Source organism: Schistosoma haematobium, chromosome 2 (genome assembly GCF_000699445.3).
Source record: "Schistosoma haematobium chromosome 2, whole genome shotgun sequence".
NCBI classification, from domain to species: Eukaryota; Metazoa; Platyhelminthes; class Trematoda; order Strigeidida; family Schistosomatidae; genus Schistosoma; species Schistosoma haematobium.
The window spans coordinates 19,340,171-19,362,176 of record NC_067197.1 but is presented as its reverse complement, the minus strand read 5'-3'; positions in this window follow the sequence as shown (position 1 = coordinate 19,362,176).

Genomic DNA, 22,006 nt, shown 5'->3' with positions numbered 1-22,006 from the left:
CCAACCATGATTAACAAAAGTTTGGATAGAATACTTTGCAAGCTCATTCACTCAAGTTTAACGTTAACATGTTTCTGCTTGTGCAATAGTAGTTACAGGTGATCGAATCTATGATTCTAGTGAAAAATTCTAATAGCATTCATTGTATCAGTTTCAGAAATAGATTAGACCGAGAAATGCAATAATGAAAAGTAACCCAGTTGATTAAAATAGCTATGTAAATTACTTATTCAATTTTACAGCTGCAATATAGTCAGAGTCATCCAACCTCTAAACTTCAAACAAATACTTTGCAATATTATTATATTTATGTTTTCAGTAGGAGCTAAGACTTTCATTTAATAATAATTAAAAGTAATTTGCTGTATGTACCTCGATTGCAGAGTCGTTGTGAATACTGAAATTCTAACTCAACACCTATCACTTCGAATACCTATGCTATTTAGTTAAAACATGCACTTACTTGTTACATAAGTGTGATGCTTATTATTTATAAGTACCTTGTTTCTTCATTGATATCAAGACTTGTGCAATATGAGAATTTGCTTGGTGTTGACAAATTACAACAGACGCTGTGTATATTCACTCTTCATTGTCAACCACAAGAAATACAAACATCTGCAGGAGATAAATATTACGTATCTTTAAGATAGCTATTGTATTATATCACGTATTTCAGTAATCAGTATTTACATTTTTCTGAAGAATAAATCAGACATATTTTTTCCTCTTAGGTTTTATAAACATTCTATTGGATTCACTTGGTATTGTTTGGCTTGTATCTTCCCATTGAGGTTTAGGACTGCAATTGATCAGTCTGTTATTGGCATATGTGCATACTGTGCGTATGCCTCGATATTACCTTAAATCATTCTATTGGATATTCATTTCGGTAAACATAATTCATTTCTTTAGAATGTGTTTATTTATTCACCACACATTTAACTAGTTATGTAGTTATTATAAATATTTCATTGTCTAAATATTCACAATTGGAATTGTAATCTTGGAGTCATTGAAGGTGACATTGAAGCATTTACCTACCAATTGATATTTAATGATGTTTGAGGCCTACAAAATATCAATTATAGCTGGTGAATACGGTTAAAATAAATTCTATTTAATAACTAAATGATAATGTGCTTTGTATCAAGAATAAATGTTTTACATTCGACTGGCTATGTGACGAACGGTAACGATTATGTAAGAGCCAGTCATTCAGTTCAAACACATTTTCCAGCTGATATTAGTTAGTGACAAATTTAGCCATTTCTCAGAAAAATAAAAATAATCCAGAAAAAGTAATCCCATTAAATGAAGTAAATAGTTAAACTTATTTAATAATTAATGTAAAGAATAATGATTATTAGGAGAATAAAGTTACTCTAATGCATTATGTAACTCATCTTTTTTTCCCAATTTCTCTATCATCACAGAAAGACTTGAAGGTTAAGGTCTTTTTAATCGCTTCATCATTCGATATTCAACGACTATATTCATACATGAGTCAAAACGGATCATAATGTTCGTGATATCTGCTAACTGATTTCGTTAATCTGACTTAAGGTAACTATAAAATTGGTCGGTAAAGACTTAAATAGTCGAGTAATTTAGCAAAAAAAAGAAGTTAAAATCAATGATGAATTTAGTTTACATAAATTTATTTTTATGCTTGAAGATTATCGAAATTAATTGATGTCCATCTGTGAGTCATATTGTCTTTAATAAACAAACCCATTTGACCAAATAGAATTTATATGAGCTTATTAAATTAATGGCTTATACTGATGAATGTTATTTGACAGAGGTATCTGTTTATTTTGTGTAGGATTTAATTAATATTCTTCCCCATGATCAATTAGTTTTATAATCTAATTGATGATTATTAGGTTTGAATAGATATACACTTATAGAATAGAAATAACAGAAAGGTGGGTATACAAGCAATTATATCCGTTTTGAAATCCCCAGATTACATGAGATTTGTCTTTCCAATGAATCATTAATTTTGGTTCAGACAAAAAAAAGATTTTTATATAGTTATATATATAATAACCAGGTAGGTAAATTAGTATAATAAAAGTTTAGTCTGTATCATTGGATTACACACAATAAATTTCAAGGAGTTAATTTGTATCCAGAAATAAAATAAGCATTTTAATCTTAGTATTTTCTATAATATTGAATGAATATATGCCTTACATACATACTTAAATGATCTAGACAAAGATAGAGTACTTATGGATTCAATGATTGTGTTAGGATTTACAAAAGTCAGTAAAAACATGAAATAATGAAAAGCAAAAAGATTTAAACAGATTAGTTTTTTCTAATTTCAGACTCCTCAAAAACAACCATTACGTCAGAAATCTTCGGAAAACAACGATATTTAATACTACTGATACATGAATCATTGATATATTTTTCCGATGATTATCAATCCTAAATATTATGTAACTATCAGTCAATGTAAATGCCTACGTATGTTGCAATCCAAATATCTGGCAGAATCCGCCTACTCACAGAATTCAGAGAATGTATACAAAATTTATTCACTAGTTTAGATATGTGTTATCAAGATGAGATAGTAAACCATAGATTTCAATTTAAAGATAATTTTGAGAACGAAGTGAAATCATTGAAAATTATTACTATTATTATCATTATTAATAATAATAAATCATTATTATTGAGAATTAATGAACATCAAACATTTTGTAGAGTTTCTGATGTAAAACGACTAGACGTTTTGAATTCAATTAAAACAGTCGACATTATGACCTAGATTTTGATCGCTTTCAAGAAGATATCAATTTGTTTTTGTTGTTGTTTATTTGTTTAAATCACCCTCAAGTATGATAGTAAAAACAATTATTTCAGATGGAAATTATTAGTATTGAATATTATTCATATTTACTTTACTTGATTTAAGATTTGAATAAGTTTTTGAAAAAAGAATGTAAGTAGACATTTGGATTTTACGATGGAATAAATAAGAAAAGGAAACTATTATCAACAGACCACTAATCTATTACTGAATAGTAAATATAACTGAATTTCGGACATCTTTACTATCTTTGAGCAATCTTTAGTTTCAGTATTTTAATTGTTATCTATAATTAAACATAACATAACATTATTATCCAAAATAGTTTTTCACAAATAATGTGTAAATCATCATCACATCTATCTCTCTATCTAGCAAAATCTAACTAAAATTGATAGAAATGAATTATTTTAATGTTGTTATAATCTGTGAGTTAGATGATTTACTTACTGAAATTTCTTTGTCGCTATAGACAACATCAGCTCTTACTTCATATGCTGAATAACACAAAAATTAATTGACTGAGATGCTTTTCCTTTTTTTGTGTTTCTAATTGGTAGTGTTGAAAACCAATCATTCTCATAAATTTTAAACTCGGATGATAACAATAGAATTAGTTTCCTTTGCACCATTTAAACATGTGTTAATTTAATTCGGTAGTTCATTTACTCTAAAAAAGAGGTCTACACTAGGCCACAAAACATCAGATATAACAAAAGAAACATTTATTAATAATAATAGTAGTAACTAAACACCATGTATATCACTAAACAATTCATTTAGCACAGTATTATACAAAGTTGGCTAAGTTACGTATAACCTATAAAACTAGTGATATAATCCCCTCAACAAGTCTCCATCTTCATTCATTTGTTTCCTTTTTATGCTAATGTCTAAAATTATTCTTGATCGAAGACAACATAAAGTCACAGTTTTCACATAATCAGACTGGATTTATTAAGAAAATAGAAGCAGGATATATATAACATAAATGCTCATGAAAAAATAACGTTCAGAAAATAAATATAATTTGTAAATTCTAGTGTGAATATGAAATAAAAATGCATTACATAAGTAAATAAATAATACATTTGTAATATCCCAATGAGTAGAAAAATTAGATTTTCTGACGTCTTGCTACTTAGTGTAAGACACTTCTTCAGAGAATAAATAACCGAATCAAAATTAATCTAAGTTTAGATAGTACAACATGGCTTACACTAAATCACGAAACGTCAGAAAGTCTAATTTTTCTACTCATTGAGGTATTACAAATATATAGATTTATTTATAACTTAAATATTGTGTAAATGTTGTTTTCTGTTTTATGGTACGATGTGGTTTGTTTGGTATATAAACAGAGTATGTCTGAAATACAATGATTCATAACTCAGAGGCTGTGACTTGCGTTCTTGACTCAGCTGGCTAGGACAGACAGCGAAGCAGGGCCAATCAGGGCACTAGGTCGTCCACTACGTGTTTACGTGTCCACTGTAATCGATCGATATAAACGCTGCTTATCAAAACCTGCAGTCTCACACGTTACAACAATTACAATCTATCAAATGCTCAATTTATTCGAAATTATCAAACCAAATCCTGGTAATGATACCTGCAGCACATAATATCTTATAATTCACTAATAAATTATGATTTTTTAGAATAAAGACGAAGTGACTTATTGATGGGGAATGATTTTGAAAGGCTTTACCACAATTATTTCTTATCAATGAGCATATTAATTATACAAAGAAATAAGTTTATTATTACACATTTCTATTCTTTTTGAACTTATCGTTTTAAATATGGAGGCTTATCAAATAATCAAGAGTTCTTCTACAAATATTTTAGGATATAACATAAGAAACATGAAAAAGCCTTAACATTTCGTTTTCATTTACTTCAGAGAAAAATATCTATCTGAAATAAGATTTCTATTTACAGTAATCACTCAAAAGTGTTAGTAACACAAGCATATTACCTAATAAATCTAGCCAATCAAAGCATAAGAGTAAAATATCTGCGAGGATTTAGAGAAGATTGGTATCTTTCAAATTAATAAAAAAATTAATTATTTTGGATATAAAAATTCAGTTTTTTATATCAGTAATAAGTTATATAGTAAATAATGAAATCTGTCCTTAAACCTCTGAAAATTTCAATCGAATTTATCATATCAGACTTAATAATTTTGTGTATACAACAAAATATATCTTTACAGTTCATTTAAATCTATACTGTTTTTCTTCGATTATGCTTGTGACCTCATATGACCTTGACGTGAGTGTGAAAAGAAAAAGAAACAAGCCAATATTTTAACTAAACAGTAATTAATGGGGTTCATCTTATATATATATATATATATATATATATATATATATATATATATATATATATATATATAACAATAGTCTGTCAAAAGAATTATGCAAATTCATTTTGAATAAACACAGAAATATTTGCAATATAAGTTCAACAAATTAAGATGTAAAAGATATAACATTATCTTGCTTCAGAAACCAGAACATAAAGTTAATTTAATTGAATTAAATAAATTGACAGGTAGATACCCAAATTACTGAACTATTGTTTGTTGAATACTAATCGGACAAATGGCATCTAGATCGTTTCTTAATGATCGCGTCAAGGAGTTTTTTTTATCAATTATTAGAAGTTGAAACCCCATTAGAGTTTAAATGCTTTATTGCCTAAGCTTACTACTAATAACTGTAACGGCATAAATGAATAGTAATTTTTATAAAAATGAGTGCTTTCGAAAACAAAACCCAGGCAAAGAGTTTTATACAGATTCACTTTAACTAATCAATGTCAAAAACAATGAGTTGCAATTACTAATCGATTACCATGGTAGTGTAACTATTGGGATAGAATGACAATAACAATAATAACACTTCGAATGCCAATCAGATGCTTATCTAAGTGATTCATTCTCTTTGTAAAGACATATATTTGGATTATGAGAACAATACCATTTACATTGTTACATATATATTTTATTTGTTACCAATATAAAAAGTCTTGATGAACGAAATTTGCTCTTATCAGAAAGTTTTACTATTTGTACCATTTGTTTTGTTAACAATTAGGTCTATTAATTAGGAATATCAAATTATTCATTTACTTGAAAATGATTCTGTCCGAGATTACAAATAAACTAGAATGTTTTGTGAACAACTAAGTTGATATGATAATGTATTAAATACATTTTAAGCACATATAGTACATTTTCTAAGTTTTGGCAGTTTCTTATCATTAACTTATTTCAATGTGATTTCAGTCAAACACCATACAAAATCATTTTTACATATATACATTCATTTCTTGCGTGTATAGTTTAAGTTTTCCAGTCATAATTTCGCAAATCCCTCTAATATGAAACCGAGAATATTTTTCATGACTTTTTTGTATTAGAAAATTAAAAAGGATCGGTTTATTGCTTTTTTTTCTTCTTTCAACATTACTTATTCAATAAAAACCTATAAAACGCTTACTTATCATTGCCTATCATGTAACATGTTATATTATGATGCAGGGATTAACAATTTTCATAAATAGTACAATACTGATGTTAATTTCCTCCGAGGGATAAGAATTGCTCAAAAGTTAAAAGAGAGTGAGTCAGTTCTGAATTCAGATCTTTTATTTTTTCATTTGAAGTAAATAGTAATGTGGTGTTACTTTTATTGCATGTAATTGATTGCAGTCGTAAGGGAATTCTCTGCAAATATCAATTCTTTTTAGAAAATAGAAACTGTCTTCATATTATAACTTCTAGGTAACTGTAAAGAATATATGAAGGGAACGTGGAAAGTTTTATTCCTAAAATAGAGGCAATGTTATTATTTATTATAGTATTATAGTCATGTTATATGTCGTAGGAAAAAATATGAAGATTATTATAATTGATAGTTGTAAGCTATACAAGATCTATTTAGTACAAATAAGTTAAAATAGAAAACTATCTGTTTAAGATGGTGGAGAAGATTTGTAGCTCAGGTGGACGATTATGATGGAGTTTGGTTTTCTGAGCTGGATGGTTTGACCGTGGAGCTTTAATCGTCCTTCCGAACGACATCGTCAGCACAAACTTCAGATATTGTAGTGTGCATCCGTTATCATTAGGTGTACCAGTTTTCTTCCACTCTACTCTGAAGTTTATGTTGATGATGTCGTTCAGAAGAATGATGAAAGCTCCAAGACCAAACAATCCAACCCAGAGAACAAAACTCCATCAAAAACTATCTGTTTGTATGAATCAATTTTAATTTACAGTTTCTAAGAAAATAATTTCCTAAAAATACTTGAGAAAGTAATCATCAGTATAGGGGTTGTGGAGATTATCAAGTTTTTGATTGAGATCATGAATTGATTGATATTAGATCACCATTGAAAAACTGGGAGCACTGAATGGTCGTTTCGTCCTCTCGTGGGACTCCTCAGCAGTGCGCATCCACGATCCTGCCTCGCGGGATTCGAACCCACGGCCTTCAAAAACTCAACAGTCTCCACAACCCCTGTACTGATAATTACCATGTGCTCACTAGTGACTAGCTTCGTGAGAGAATTCTCGGAGTTCTGGTGAGAAACCGTGACTAGTGGAGCTAATCCGTGTCGAATAGAGACAGGTATCTTTCTCAGTACAATGGAAGATGGTCGCGCAATTTCGTGGATTGGTTGATGCTAGACATTAACACCATTGAATGCCGGCTCAGTGGTCCAGTAGGTTAAGCATTCGCGCGCGAGACTCAAGGCCCTGGGTTCGAATCTTGCGGGAGGCGAGATCGTGGATGCGCACTGATGAGGAATCTCATAATAGGATGAAACGGCCGTCCACCGCTTACAGGTTTCCAATGGTGGTCTAACATCCATCGGTTCATGATCTCAATCAGAAGGTAATCAATTAGAACAAACACGTTTATCAAATAAATCTTTTTTCAAAAAAATATTAAGAACAAGCAACGAAACAAACAAATGTAATTTAATTATTTTCATATTGTTTTGTGATATTTTAACAATTTAATATTTCAATGTAATCAAGATATCCAGTTATGTAATCAATTTTTTTGTATGACCTACCTCATGTATGCATTTATACAAATATGGATTTTTATGTAATTTAATTTATCAGTCGTTTATATTCTGTGAGAAACTTTGGAAGTAATTTATTTTAGACGGGGAAATTTTCTAAAAATATAATAATTTTCTAATATGTCTATCTAAATATAAAACTTTTGTTGATAATGGAAGTTATTCACTTGGTGTTGTTTGCATGTATCTTCCCATTGTTGTTTAGGACTGTAATTGATCAGTCTTTTATTGGCATATGTACATCCTGTGAGGATTGTCTCGATGTTGCCTTAAGTCATAAGCTTTATAAGCAAAGATCAATACTGGGTTCGAGTCCTGGAGTGAACATCAACTCTGATATGCAGGTACATCCATCTGAAGAGTGCTAACTAGGAAGAAACGCGTATCCTGGATTCTACTGCTAGCCACTATCCAATGATGGTTATTATTTAATAATTATGTTATTGGTTTTAAGTTGAATAACTTACATTTTATAAATGAACTGAAATGTCACAAAGTCAGTGAACCGTGGTCTTCTATAACACTGCTGAATATTATTTTGCAACAAAAGATCGATTGTTGATCATTTAAGTCTACTCGCTAATAACTGCTTTCTGAATGAATCCTTTAATCCTCCGGTAGTAATTTATAATTTATAAGGTGGACGAAGTTGAAAGTACAAGTAACTACCTAGTGACATTTAATGATGGTTATAATGATTAATAAATGGACAATCCTAGATTTCATATCATATGAGACTCTGGTTCAACTATTCTGTTAACTTTCAAACTTGAACGAAATAAATGACAGGTATTTTCAAAGACACGGATGTCATATATAGACGAAAACTATTTTTGAACTGCATGCATTTTAACAAAATACTTATATTAACTCTAAAGAATGAAGTCCAACCTTCTGTGGTATTGATTTGATTTCAAACGGTACATCTTTATTTTGTAGCACTTGAATATTGAAATTTGTGCGTTGATGGAGACTTTTTAAATTCCTTATGTTTCTATAAGTAGTTTTGCTCATTTAAATTAATTAATGAAAATGGACTACACAATTTTCCTTATTCTTTTATGCCTCATAAAGTATCATTATTCGCTTATTTAAATATTTTCTTTTCTAATATCGAATTAGTAGTAAATATTTACCTTAACATGTACAGTAAGATAGTCAATATTTGTAAGAAGTATACTAAACTCTTATTTTACAATGTGAAGCTCATCAGTATGATTAAAAAGCATGACAGAATGTCTTCGTTATATAAAGCAGAATTTCGAGAATTTGCATAACTTTGGTACTCAATCTATTCTGTCACACGTTTGTTATTAGGATATTCTAAATATATTTTAACAACTAACATATAGATCTATTAGCGGAGAAAATTGATTATCTTACTATTAATAGCCCGAATTTTCATACCTTGAAGCTATTCTAATGTATAAACTGAGATATTACCAGTGAACCTCATTTATGAATTTTATACTTGGGAGGATTGCATAATCACCATGTGTTCTTGAATATCACTTACATTTATAAATTCATGGCCAAATAGATTGACTTTTAATTTATCCGAGTTATATGGACAAGTGGTAAATAGTAAATATTGAGTTAAAATTAGACTATTGGAGGGACTTAAGTAAATGCAATAATGTACTAACCTCAACTAAAAATAGCTTCATGAATACAAAATTCTAATTCTTAATCTCATCACTTGCCGAATGCAGCAGTTATATGGTGGTTTTCACCTATATATATATATATATATATATATATATATATATATATATATATATATATATATATATATACCTCTTTTAACTTGAGTTATTTTTCACCTACTTCCCATTGAATTATACTGTTTTATAACACAATGAAATCACTTTAAAAATACCAGACTTTTATATTTCTAATGTCTGTTTTTAGGCTTAAGTAATTCTCATGCACATCATTCAAAACTTAAATAAGATACTGGGTGAAATTACTTTATGTTATATTATCAATTGTATTATGTTCAATTCAAAGACAAAACAAAGAACAGATAAATGATATTGATATTTATTTTCTGAAATGAACTACTACCATTTAAGTATTAGCAGATAACTGAAGAATCTAAAATCTTTAGGTATATATATATATATGTATATATGCTTATAATTGTAATTAGATATGTATGTTTACTCCGGAAATGTTAAGTGTTAGATATCAATCTAAAATTTCATATTACGATACTATGGTAACATGTTTCTTTTTGATGGAATACCTTTATTTCTGATAGTATTAACACTTGGTTGACAGTTAAAATATTTGTTTCTATCATTTTACAAAAAATTTTATAAACTAATAAAACTAATCATTTACAAATATAACAAAGATCATCGGGTATTATTTTGATCAGATTCATTTAAACAAAACTGTTTATCTATAATAAGTAAAACAAATAAAGCTATACAAATAAAGTTATCAATGAAAGTTTGAAATTTATATTAATTTTTACCAATTTTTATAATACTACTTATTAGTGTTTGAATTAGTCTCATGATTACTTTTGCCTATCTCATAAAAAATACTGAATTTTTAATCGATAATAGATGATCAAAACATTTATTACGCAATTTAGTTCATCTTTATTAGTTTCTTGATTAAGTATTCATTTCAGCTGATTATCTTTTGTACGGTATACAATGACTGGAACAAAATGTAAACACGCTAATTTTTATTTTTGATAATGGCATACAGACAGAACTTACTTGTCTTCTGTTTCTTTTTGATCAGTAAAGAAAAATTTATGTTTGGATCAATCTATAAATATTATTAAATTAGTCTCTTAACAAATTCCACCTGTAGCTCTTCTAGAGTTACTGCCAGTCGCAAACCTGGGTAAAGGAGGAGGGTTGGGCATGGGGTTAGTGACCCCATCCCGTAGAAAACTAACTCGTTAAAAAAACACTAACCAGTCTTTTAACAATGTTTTAGATTAACTGCTAATTGTGTAGAATGCACTGGCTTGATTAAAAACACCCACAATTATACAATAATATTTAATTGTAGTATATAAACAAACTTTAAAAATAGACCCACGAAACAATATTCTGATTAGCAATGATGTTTATATTTAGATATAAAAAGTTTATTTTATTTTTCATCTTGTATCCATGATTGTAAAGCATGTGACAAAGTTGTTTATATATGAGCAATTGTGTATAGAAAAAAACAGACATTCTATAATTCGAAATAAAATTACTTCTGTAAATCTGAGTCATACTTCAATTGCTACTTATATCCATAAACACCAACCTTTCCGGTTGATTAAACGTTCACGAAAAATACCTTCAATTTTATTGCTAACTATTTCATTATATGAAGTAATCTAAGTGAATAAAGAGTATTTTTTTCTAAACATTTACAACACAATAAACTGAAACAATGAGACGTAAAAACAAAACAAAAGTTAGAAGTCTATAAATTTATTTCCATATTGTGAGATTGGGTGAATATTTTCGTATCTTCTCCTCAATGAGATTCTAACAAATTTATCACTAATTTGGTGTATTTATTTTATTGTATATGTGTAAATTTTGTGGCAGCAAATATCTTCCAAAATTTCATAAGCCTAAATTTAAAATTATGTTAGAGCTCCCCAAGTTAGTGATTATCTACTCATTTTTTATTCTTTTGTTTCTGTTATATCTTTGTTAACGTTTATCACGCGATACGACCGCCAATTAGAGTCACCGACTTATAGACCGGGCCAATGATGTATAAACCAGTACGAACAACCTAGAGTTCTTATTGGTCCTTGAGATAACAGCTTTTCGTCTAACCCAGCCGATTCTGTCCAGAACGCAAATATCAGCCTCCGTTACATTGAATCATATATTTCAAACATATTTGGTTTATATACAAGAAAAATCAAACCACATTACGCCATAAAATAGAAAATAACATATGCACATGATCAAGCCAAAAAGTGACTGTGGTTGTGAGAATTGTGACAAATAGATTGAGAATAAATTGAGTATAGTAAATCCTATAACAATAACCATCAAGTCAAACGGAAGCTTACAATAAGATGAATATAAATATACACAGTTTAGTTTCTTAGCAGTTATACAATAAGACTATATGTATAAAATTAGTCTATAACTAATTAATAGGGATTATCATTCATTTATTCTCATCTGGATATAACAGTTTCAATTGATTGATGTGACACGGTTGATTTTGAGTTAACTTTATCTCCTCTAAATATTTTGAATCATTAGTAGTTCATCCTGATTAAACTCATGAATTTCGTAGCAATAAGTTATGGACAGATTATGGTATATTTAACCTTAACAACTCTATATACGTATAAACGCTTATCTAAATCTTAATTGCCTAATCAGTCTAAATGAATTGTACTATAGACCAACTTTAATTAGACAATCATTTACAAGCAGGGAGCATTGCATATCTGTTTGACTTTAGAACCGAATTCACATTGATGAGGATTCATGATATCCCTAATATTTAAGTGCCTAACTTGTAAGTGTCCTATCAACCATAATATTTTTAAACCAATGAGTTTTATTCACTTGATATTGTTTTACTTGAATTTTCCCATTGATGTTTTTGGACTGAAATTGATCAGTCTCTTATTGGCATATGTGCATACTGTGCGTATGCCTCGATATTGCCTAAATTTACAAGCATTATAAGCAAAGATGGACGAAACGCGCGTCCTGGATTCCACTGCTAGCCACCATCCATCTTTGCTTATAATGCTTGTAAATTTAGGCAATATCGAGGCATACGCACAGTATGCACATATGCCAATAAGAGACTGATCAATTTCAGTCCAAAAACATCAATGGGAAAATTCAAGTAAAACAATATCAAGTGAATTCAACTTCAACCCATTGCACAAGCAAGTGGCTATCAGGACTCAGTAGCTAAGTGGATAACGCGATGGCGTTTGAAGCGAACGGTACTGAGTTCGAGTCCCAGAGTGAACATCAACTCAGATGCAGGTACATCCAGCTGACGAGTCCCAAACAGGACGAAACGCGCGTCCTGGATTCCACTACTAGCCACCATCCATCTTTGCTTACAATAAGTTTTAATTCAATGTTTCATAGTTTTGATAAATTTTCAACTCCTATAACAAAACAACTAACTCTTGTATCTTAGTTGTTTATTACCTACAATGTAAAATTTTCACACATCACCATTACAAATATGTTTATGTCACAACAAAGCATTTTGACTAATTCTTTTACATTGTTATTAGAAATTAATTCTGTAAATCAATGATTTCATTAAGAAATCTATGAACTACCTGATCAAGTGATTGGATGATCGACTAAATACAGGACTAATTAAAAAGAATCATTTTTTTCCCAAATAGATGTATCATTTAATGGACAAGTGACTTGCAATCTAACATAAGATGAAAGTTATTTACAAGGAAGAAATGTTCTAAAAACAAAATAAAATGAACTGAAAATATAACTTAATTTTTTTAAGTTATCGACTATAAGTAGATACTTATAACGGTTAACATTTTCATGAGGAATAAGTTAAACTTTCATCTATACACTTTAATCTTTAGTACAACACATTGGTTACAACAACTAGACAACATTCATTTTTATTATTCAGTTTTTAGTGATCCGGGATCTGACTTGAGGTAGATCGTATTATGATCGTTAATGAAACATACATGTCGTCAATCCTCGTATATAATTATCGACTTAAATCACGTTAGTGGATAACAGAATTGAATAAGTCAAAGATGAGGATGGATTTTGTATACATATATATTGTACAATCGTTGTTCGGATAGAGAAGCAAAACAGAATGACGTGCAATGGAAAAGGCAAATGAGCCAGCTCGATTTAATCGAGCGTTAATCAATATTTATGGTCACACAAAAATAAGTTACAGACATGTGATGGGTCGGATAAGAAGTCCACACACAGACACTCACATAAAAACAGTCAAGATTGATAAGCGGATAAGTGACAAGGTCAAAATGTGACTCAAGAAGAATGAATAAACTGCTTTGTTCGAAAGCTAGAATAAGCTGTGTGGGCTTAACATAGCAACCGACACTACAAGTTTTGTGTAATTTTTTTCAGTTACATGATGATGTTCATATATTATAAAAAGAAAAATAATTCTCATACTGTTGATAAAGATTTTAATATTTGTCCACGGTTACGAGACTGTATAAGTGTTATAACTTGTAGTTTGAATGCTGCTTGTTATATCTAGAGCTTATATCCTGATATGACGCGTATAACTTGAGCACTTGAACGCTTGAACCCTTCCAAGTCGTAATGAGAAGACAGAAGACTAGTGAAAGGAATGTTTTGCAGACAGTGTCAAATTATAGTACAAACTATCAGGTATTTATAATTTTCAGTAAAAACGAAATCATCATTATAGCTATCTAATCCGCACACAGGGGTTATTAGCACTGTCCAATCGGGAAGCTACCTGTCGAGATTCTAGAATATTCTTCGAAAAGATGATTGGATGGAATATCTTCGGCTCTTTCTGAGTTTCTTACAGCTTCCTCCAGTTCACGCGTGGATCGTCCTCACAATTAGAAGAGAATTTTCAGTGTTCTCTTTTATTCGAATCCATATTGTAATATTTAATAAACATGGCAACTATTTGTTAGCAAAATTTAAGGTGAACGTATTCACAGAGATAGACATGAGAAAAATGAACAAGAATTGGATGGAACTAGAAAAGAAGGCCCAGGACAGAGTGGGTTGGAGAATGCTGGTCAGCGGCCTATGCTCCATTAGGAGTAACAGGCGTAAGTAAGTAAGTAAGTAAGTATTCACAGAAATTTATCCTGTATAAAAAACTACCTGATAAATTATATGTTGTATATAATACCATTAATTATCACATAGAAAAGATTAATAAAGTTTACTCTTCTTGAAAAGATATTGTTATTGAATTAAGATTTAGATAGATTCCGTTACCGAATAATATTATTTGAAAATTCAGTAAGAAATGCATTGAGATATACATTAGTTTTATCTTAATTTGTGACTTCGTAGTAGATCATTCTATCAGTCAAATAACGGAATGAATACAGAAATACTGAATAACATATTGGTTATGCAAAGTTCATGCAACTTAGCGAAAACTAAATAGTCTACATATTTCGTCATTCATTATTTAGAAAATAGTGTATCAATGATGAAAACTTAATTTCCTGTGCTCAATCTCGTGTGAGATGGTTGATTGATCCTCCTGAGTTAACTTGATATAGAAGTAAATTAGTTCACAATATTATGGTATTTTTAATGATCAATTAAGTAATGCCACTTTGCATTAAAGAAATAACGACAAACTAAACAAATCTCTTTAGTCAGATTGGGTTTTTATGGAGATTGTATTAATTTAATAGTTTAAATCATCAGTCGACTAGAACTAGAACACTATGAAAAAACTGGAAGCACTGGACGGCAATCGTTAGGCAGTTACTCACTGAAAACCATAGTAAACGATGGATTGGTTGAAGTTAGATATTAACACCATTGAATACTGGCCTAGTGGTCTAGAGGTTAGGCGTTCACGTGCGAGACCGATAGATCCTCAGTTTGAATCTCGTGTGCAAAATTTTAGGCATGCACTGCAGAAGATTCTTATACTAAAACGAATCAGCCATCCAGTGCTTCCAGGTTTTTCATGGTGGTTCGCCATCAGGAGTGATGGGGGAAACTCTGGAAGATGTAGAATCCTTCACATACCTGAGAAGCATCATCGATGAACAAGGAGGTTCAGATGCAGACGTAAAGGCAAGGATTGGCAAAGCAAGGGCCGCATTCCTACAATTGAAGAACTTATGGAACTCAAAACAACTTTCAACCAATATCAAAGTGAGAATCTTCAATACGAACGTCAAGGCATTTCTACTGTACGCAGCTGAAACTTGGAGAACTACAACAACTACCATCAAGAAGGTACAAGTATTTATAAATAGTTGTCTACGCAATATATTCCACATCCATTAAACGGATACCATCAGCAACAGCCTTCTCTTGAAGAGAACAAACCAGTTTCCAGCTGAAGAAGAAATTATGAAAAGACGATGGAAATGGATAGGACATACATTACGCAAATCGTCAAACTGCATCACGAGGTAAGCCCTAACTTGGAATCCTGAAGGGAAGCGAAAAAGAGGAAGGCCAAAGAACACATTGCGTCGGATAATAGAAGCAGATATGAAAAGGATGAATTACAACTGGAAGGAGCTAGAAAGGATTGCCCAGGACAGGGTTGGATGGAGAATGCTGGTGAGCGGCCTATGCTCCTTCACGAGGAGTAACAGGCGTAAGTAAGTAAGTTAGCTTTAATCCACTGATGGATTCAACTATTTAATCTCTTTTATTTCATGATAAATTATTTCAAAAAAGGACACTAATTTTAAATGACAATCTAATTCTTTATTTTTTTTTGTTAATACAATAATGTGACATACTTTTATTAGAATAAAATTTCCAAAAATATATATATCTATAAATCATTTAATTAACATTGAAAATATTCAGAGCGTTGAAAATGAAACTCAAATTGATTCAATCATTTACTGATATTTATGATGAGTAAAAAAAGAGAGAAAAACAAAGAGAAAAAAAGAAAAGAAATTAAACACAAAGAAAAAAAACAGGTAGAAGAAATTAAGTGAATTATTTAAGTTAAGATTGTATGAATTGATATATTTTCTTCTCTTTATTTTTGTTGTTGCTGCTGTTGTTGTTGTTGGATAAATTCAATCTATGAATATATATATACAATAAAATACATTAGAAATTCAAGGGAATATAATAATAATAATAGTCTATTCATAATGTTTTATAAATACTATTTATATTTGTCTTAATAAAACGAGAGTTGAATGATCAATTATTTATTTATTTTTTTAAATTTTATTGTTTGTTTTAACTAATGAAGGTCATTGAAAAAGTACATTTAATACAAATGTATATTTAAACGATGTATTCTTATTTAATATTTGAGAAAATAATAATAAATAATAAAATGTAATATTCATTTGAGTTAATTAAACAGTTGCATGAACTTATGATAATCTCTTTATCCGAATTAATGATCTTATTTATTTTTCTATGGGTATGTGTGTGTGTGTGTAAACAAATATCTGTGTACATAAATATTGTCTATTTGCGATTATTATTATTATTATTATTATTGTGATTGTTATTATTATATTAATTATTGAAATAAGGGGAAGATTCAATAGAATAAAATGAAATAGCACTTGTTAATGTTTATCACTGAATAGTAGTTTAATTGTGATACCTATTTTAGATTAATTAATGAATTCCTATTAAAATTGAAGCTATTTATCAACTAGGATTATTTAAGTAATATATATATATATATATATATATGTTAGAAAATAGGATCCAGTATTAATCAGTATTTTTATAATATGTCGTCGAAAAACTTTCTCAAAACCTCCTAGGATGTGGAGTTTAAAGTAAATTAAATAAGCTGTGAAATCTACAAGAGATTACAAAATGCTTATGTTCTTTGCGTGATAGTCTTTAACATGGAAAAAATTTAGTCACATAAAGTAAGGATTGCCCAGGACAAAGTTTGATGGAGAATACTGGTGGGTGGCTGTGATGGTTGAACGAACTAATAATACCTTTGTACTTGTTGAATGCTCGATTTCGAATTCCAAATACAATACATTCGTTTGTGCTTGTGTCTCACTTCTTAATTCAATTGCGTTATTTCTGGGACTCTTACTTTGTACTATAATTCAAATAATTCAAAACATTATAGTGGCCTATGCTCTTCCATGAGAGATAACAGGCGCAGGTAAGTCAGTAACTATACAGTTCATGTGTGATAACATTTACACCATTGTACAAAATCTAGTGGCTTAATGACAATATTTATTAGGATTGACAAAAACTTTGGAACTCTAATCAAATCTTTTCAATCTCTGTTAACATACTATAACGTTTGCTCAATACATTTGCCTTCTTTATTAATACTTTCAAGCATTTAAGTAATTTTCAAAACATTATACATTCACACTGAGCAGATGTATTGTACTTATATGATACATGCAGTAAAATCTAATTCCTTCAATAGTTGATAAACTTGGTAGTACTGTTCACTTAGGTATTCTTAGAATCTCACAAATGTGATACAACTTTGATTAGTTTAAACCTGTATCAAAACAACAACATTCATTAATAGCTGATGATAAGAGTAAAGAACTTTCTAACCCTCATTTTCATTTGTTAACATTACGTATGAATTAATAGGAACACTTAGTTCCTTTCATACTCTAAGGTTTAATGTCTAGAGTTTAACAATGAAAATAAGTTTATAAGTTCAAAAGTATGAAATGAAAACAAAGTCTGTTAAACCCACATGATTTAATGAAAGAATATATTTTCAAAGGGTCTAATTGCAAATAAATATGTTAAAAGCAATAAACAACTCAAACGTTGTCTGCAAAAATACAATAACAGTGAGTTTATTGTACACAAAACAACACTAAATACATTTATTGAGGTAGGACTAATTTATCTACACACTGTCTTTAGATACATTGAAGAGTTGAAGAGTCATATGGTGCGGTCCTCAACAAATTCAGCACTCTCCGTAGACAAAATCACTATTAGTCGTGAAGCGTTAGAAATTTAACTTCCTACTCGTTGCGACTATACACATATATTAGTTCTGTTATTAATATTACTAAAACTTTATGATGCCTCCTTTGAAATGGATTCTCTGACTGAATTTTGAAACAGAATAATCGAAAAATGATTCCTAAATTTTGTTCGTCAAGTGTAAACCTTTTGATGTATTTTCAACCAGCCTTAATGTGTAATCAAGTTGTAAAAAGTATAAACGCTCTACAATTCACGATAATTTTAATATTTTATTATTACCATAATTTATTATTAAGATTAAATTTTGTACGATCTCAGTTTTTAGGCATTTAGAATGAAAAATATTTGAAGCGATGGTGGCCACAGTTTGTTGTTTATACTAAGTAATAATTACTATGCAAATAATTACATTCCCTATTGCATTATTAGCTATCCTGTAAAAGAATGTTCGTAAGCTTTATCTGGAAATATACTTGTTTGGTCAATCAGTTTGGTTCAACATCAATAATTCATCAAATCTCATTGACTGACCATATTCTCGAGTTTCCAAATGCCTGAAGCTGGAGAAAGTAGATGATTACTAGTGGTTAATTAATATCGAGCTCGCAAATGAATTACCGATTTGCGATTTTGATCTCGGATCGAGTTAAATTTACACATTGCAGAGGAATGTCAAATTTCTGTGGAATAATGTTTTGATTTTTCAAAAGTTTTTGTTTGACAAGTAATTGGTCTTTTTTACTGTTTGCATCTTAGTTAGACGGCTATTAAAAACCATCCTGTTGCAGGACTCTTCAGCAGTGAGTACCCATGACTCAAAGGAGAATTCTCTGAATGCAAATAGATGATTGGCGATATAACGAAATGAATGAGGCTAAATAAATACATCACCAGATTCAATAACTCACGCGCAAGACCGAGGGCTGTGACTTAATCCCTAATGATCTCAATGATAGATAAAGACAAAGAGTCCCATACACGTATGAAACACCTGATCAATCCTTCCTAAGTTTCAATAATTATCTAAGATAAATCCGTGATATAAATTATAAAAATTCGACAATCTTTGCAAACCTCCTGAACTAATTATTTAATTATTTGATGAAATCAACATATAAATCTTTGAGTACAGTAATCCACTCACTTCCTGATTATTAAGATTTCCGTTTATTCAACCATACACTTAATAAATAACAAGGGAAAATAACTATCCCCTTATATAGTAATAGTAACAATATGTCAATTATTATAATTAAAAGAAATAGATTCGGAAATTAAAAGAAATAATTTCATTTTTATGCTTCATCAGTCATTTATAGGTTGTTCTTTTCTTCCTCTTCTTCTTCTTCATATTTCAGATTGATTTCAACACTTTGACAAATCTATTCAGTTTATTTCATTATTTCATCATAATTATTTTTGTCAGATTCGCATGCAATTAATCTTCCACAAACTCTCTCTCCCACACACACACTCACTTGCACACACACACAAGCAAATAAAGACATATACACATGGATATATTGACAAACTATCATTGATATGTTCTTTTTTATGTCGTTCTATAAATTTTCTTTTAATTCATCATTGAAATCATTCCAATGCATGTATTTCTTTATATTGTTGTCAAGTAATTATATTCATTTCAATTTGATGATAACATTACAAAAGTTACGAAGTGATTTGAAAGCGGAAGATTATTTGAAAAGAAAATTGTTATTATAATAAACAAAGAATGAATCAATGACCAATAATAGAAGTAATCTTACTAAATGTAATAACAATAATCTAAGGGAAAGATATTAGTAGATTAAAAAGGAAAATAATTAGTTGAAAACCAGAAATTCTATTGACGTATTGGTAAAAACAAGTGAGAATTTATGTTTTGTTTTAATTTTCACTATGCATCAGTAACATTATTTCTTACAGAGTATCAGTATAGAGTTGTAGAGATTGTAGAGTTTGATTGGGATTACGAACCCATCAAAGTTCGGTCGCCCTAGATCATGGATTGGTTGGTGTTAGATCTTAACACCGTTGAAGGTCGGATCAGTGGTTTAGAAGCTATGCGTTCGCGCTTGAGACTAAACGTTCTGTGTTCAATTCTCGCGTGCAAGACCGTGAATTAGCACCGTTGAGGAGTCTCATGCTCTGAAGAAACGACCGTCTAGTGTTTCCAGGTTTTCCATGGTGGTCTAGCTTTAATTGATTCATTAACTCAACTATTGTATAAATGTTCCTTTTTAAGCGTAAAATTAACTTAGTCCCAATTTAATTGTGATGGCCTATTTCAAACTACAGAAAACACAAAATTATACTTCTGTTTATAGAATGGTTGCTTTCATATTTCAACAGTTTAGCTAACTTACAGATAATTTAACCTACCCCGCTAGTTTACTCAAAGTTTCTCGCCAAGTTAATATTCAGTAAAATTAACTGAGAACTTATGGTTTGTTTTGCATGTATTCCAGATTTGTTGTAAACAGTAGTTTATATTTGTTGGTTTGATTTAGATGCCTCACAACTGTTTTTGAAGAAATTTTAAGCACGACGTGAAAATCATCAGCTTTTTTAGCTTACCAAATAAGTGTACAGGTAGTTATATCGGTCTAGTCAAATTTGGATGACCAATATGTAATCGACATTTATAAACAGCGATGTAGTTAGAAAAGCATCTAAGGATTTTGCTATCAACGATATAAATTACATTCTACGAGAATTGTATATAACACAGTTTCTTTGATGATTTATCAGGGTTAGTTATACTTCGGAGGTTTAATGCAACAACTTTTATCATAGGAAGATAGCTTTTAGATATTTCAAAAATAAACAGTTTTAATCGGTTGGTCATTGTAATTCTAATAACGGAGAGCGGAATTTCTAGGTTTACCTCATGTTTATTAATGATAGTCGTTGTTGAATATCGAATTATTTTGATAGGAATTGTACAACTATTGAACAATGTTGAATCAATTGGTCTATATAAGGTGATCAGATCTAATCGTTATGACACATCTACTTTGAAATTTTTTTTGTTTTGCAGTATGCTCATAAATTTCACATTGTAATCTCTGACACCTTGTGGAAAACATTCTGTTTATATTAATTATCAGAGATCTATGTTAAATTCTACTCTTTATCACATACTTAATTATTATTCGTTTTAATATATCAGATTAATTAAAACGAGAGCACATAGCAGCTCTCCTTAAACCAGTTTCGATTATGGCTAATTTTAGTTAAGACCTTTTATCAACTTACTTAACAGACAATGTTATTTGAACGGAAACAATTCACATATTCTTTGTACTATTATGATGACTATCATATCTGTATAAACGTGTACTCTTAATCACATGACAGTTTGCGTACATATCTCTCTCTTGCTTAAATGTTAATACCCTAAGTGTCGCTCGATGAA